This window comes from Vespa crabro, chromosome 2, assembly GCF_910589235.1.
Source record: "Vespa crabro chromosome 2, iyVesCrab1.2, whole genome shotgun sequence".
NCBI classification, from domain to species: Eukaryota; Metazoa; Arthropoda; class Insecta; order Hymenoptera; family Vespidae; genus Vespa; species Vespa crabro.
In genome coordinates, this window is record NC_060956.1 from 6,959,230 (window position 1) to 6,962,962 (window position 3,733).

A 3,733-nucleotide genomic window follows, 5' to 3' on the forward strand; every position below is an offset into this window, starting at 1 on the left:
AATATAGAAATAAATGAGGTTGATCGAACGATTTAATTTCACACTATTTGCTGAAATTAATAAACCAGTATTATCAAAATATTCTCTTTATACACAATACAGATATTGGTCGATGTTTATACTACTTCACATTTAGATAATATTTTTTGAAATTAATTGATTTGTCTCTATTCATCTATATGCCGATATCATGACTTGTACTATAGATGATAAATAATAATCAGTATATAAATGTTTTATAACAATTTTTGTCATATAGGAACATAGAATACAAAAGGATACCTTATAACGTTTATATTTTTCTAAATTAAGTTTCAATAAGAATACTGAAATCTCTGCATCATTTTGTAAACTATGGTATCCTACAATAAATATTATTTAACTTAATCATTTTTATTTTATCCGTAAGACAAAACCAGGATTGTCTATTCATTGTTCAGAATTAAACAGAAAATAATCTCAAATAAATAATTTCAAGAACCATTCTTTACTTTTTTATATCTCTTATTACAAAATTGTTTTCACTACCAAAATTTATTATTAATTTGTTAAAATATTTGTTCAGTTAATAAAATTTCAATAGAAATATAATAACGTTAAAAATAATAGATAAAGAAATATTATGTAAAAAAACGATATGAATATAGAATCTGATTTATCCATGTTATACTATGTTTTGAAAGAATGTATATATTATTATACTGTTAAAAATATTAGTCGTTGTTATTAATATATCCATGGATAAAAAACAGCATTAAGTATATTCTTTTATGTTTATGCAAATAATAATAATTTCACTCGTACAAGCAAATAAAATAATTCATTTGGTTTTTTCTTTCTTTTTTTTTTCCCCCCATAAATGTATCATCTCTGTAATTTGCGTTGTTGCCTTGGCATATTAATACTGAAAATTAGTAACAAAGAAATTTGTCTAAAGTAAATAAATCAAACATTTAATGATACATATCTGGTTGTAATGCAATGACATAATTCACTACACATGACACATTATGAAATGCTCAAAACTTACAGATTCTCGTTAATAAATAATTCATATATACACAGGAGAAGGTTGTATATATACACACACGCACACACATACACGAGAAACAGAGGCACACGCGCACATACACGCACACAAATATGTACAATTAATTAGCCGTTATTCGCGACGTGTTGTACAAAAGTCCGAAATAACGTTTGCCTTTCCGTCAGTTTGGCCGAATTGAGCATAAGGAAGAATATATAACAGAAAGATATATATGGAAGTAATATATAACATTAGAATACAGATAATCACGGCACAAATTTATCTATGAATATATATATGTTTCTACCGGCATTTTCATTGTTGTCCAAATTGAAAAAGATTAAAATGTAAATAATAAATAAAAATATGAGTAATTAGATATATAAGATATATATATATATATATATATATATATATATATATATATCCAATTCGCTATCGCATCTATTATAAATAACCACGTGATATGTATATAACGATAGACGAAAAATAAAAAGTTATACTTTCATCGAAAATCCTTAAATATTTCAATTTTTAACAGAACAATATTGAGATATTTGTTATACAAATAATCGGCGGAATACAATATTCATATTACATTAATTTTAAAGTGGACATAAATGAGAAATATTTGCTCATTTATGTATAAACATTATCTATATATAAATCAAACATACATGTATAATATACTTTATACAAATCATAATAAATAATACAATAAAATTTGTGAAATTCTCGGTAAAAACATTATATACATTGAATCAATCCCTAATGATTGTTTTTTAAATATTCGATTATGCTTCTGATTAAGCAAGCTCTATTCGACACCAATCAGTCGGAGGTTGGGTTGAGAAATATGTTTTTCTCATACCTATATGTATATTTATACTTAGATACATAGAAGGCGTCAAAGCTGCTACATACTGATCCATGATGTACATACACATATGGGATTACAAATGGTTGCTTTTGGAAGGTCCTCGCGTTGGAATGTCTATAAATAGTTATTATTAACTAGCATACATTACAAATAAGTTCAGTCATTTACAAGTACTGCTATGACTCTTCCGAAAGGGAGAGACGGCCATGTTCTTTCAAAAGGCGCAGATTATCAATTTTACATGACTGTATATTTTATATAAATTAAGTCTATACACTCTCTTAATATATTCCGTAACAATAAATGTAATTACGTTACTTTGATAAAGATGCTCTCTCTCTCTCTTTCTCTCTCTCTCTCTCTCTCTCTCTCTCTCTCTCTCTCTCTCTCTCTCTCTCTTTAAACATTTTCTTTTGCAATCAAACTAAAGTTAGTTGATTTTAGAGCGACAAGAATTAATAAAATACTTCATAAATTCTGCAAATAACAAGATAATTATTATACAAGTAAAGAGGTATATATATATACATACACCCATACACACACACTTACATTCTCTCTCACACACACATACATACACACGAAGCTTTGATAGAAAATATTTCTATCGTATTCTTTGAAAAATTAACTAAGAAATCTGAACCATTTTAATCTGGTGCATCATTTAATAATCCATTATGTTAATTTTTCAAACAAAATAAACTTGCATCAATGGCAATTTAAAAAAAAAAAAGAGAACTACCAGAGCACTTTAGCACAGAGGTAGCGTAGCATTGCTTTGGCTTTAGCGAGTCCTTTTCACCATTATAGAAGTGGATGAATTGACTGGTAATGCTAAAAGAAAAGACAACTTGGCGATGCGCAATGAATTTGTACAATTGAACGTACAAAACGTGTGTATCACATTTACGCATCTGCACGCAATTGGGGCACTGCCGTTTAAGCGCTCATATTTAATTATTATAAAAGCATCGCGTCACACACGTCTTTGGCAGAAATTATTTGATAACGTGAACGCCCCTTCGGAAGATCGTGCAGAGCTATGGAACTACAACGAATGAACAGCTTGCATGGGATACTTCATAGGGAAACAAACATTAACAACGATTCCTCAATTATCAACAACATTAACAACATCACCATTATAACTTGTCATCATTGCGATCGTCTTTATCATGATTAATTTGTCATTTTACAGTCGCTGTCTTTGTCTCTCAGTCTTTTGCCACCTTCTTTAGCATCTTAAAGGTTTTATTGATAATTATTATTATCGTCGTAATCATTGTCTTCTGCATTATTATTGTTATTAGCAATTTCACTAGCACTGTCGGTATAGTTTATACTGCCATTGGCTCCAATCATTTCTCCCTGTATATTTCATCTAAGTCTCTTTTTTTTATCTGTGTAATTATGCTTGCGTCGTGGATCCTTTTGCTATCGATGTAACACACAGTAGTAATAGTAGTAGTAGTAGCAGTAGTAGTAGTAGTAGTAGTAGTAGTAGTAGTAGTAGTAGTAGTAGTAGTAGTAGTAGTAGTAGTAGTAGTAGTAGTAGTAGTAGTAGCAATAATAGTAGCAATAATAGTAGTGTAGTAGTAGTAGTAGTAGTAGTAGTAGTAGTAGTAGCAGTAATAGTAGTAGTAATAATATAGTAGTGGTAATAATAATAATAGTAGTAGTAATAATATTTGTAGTAGTAATAGTATTAATATAAGTAGTAATAGTAATAGTAGTAAAAGAAACGTTCGAAAGGTTTAGTAACGCGGCTTAAGTAAAGAAAATAAAATAATTTCTTTGTAAAGCATCAAAAAATCAAGATACAA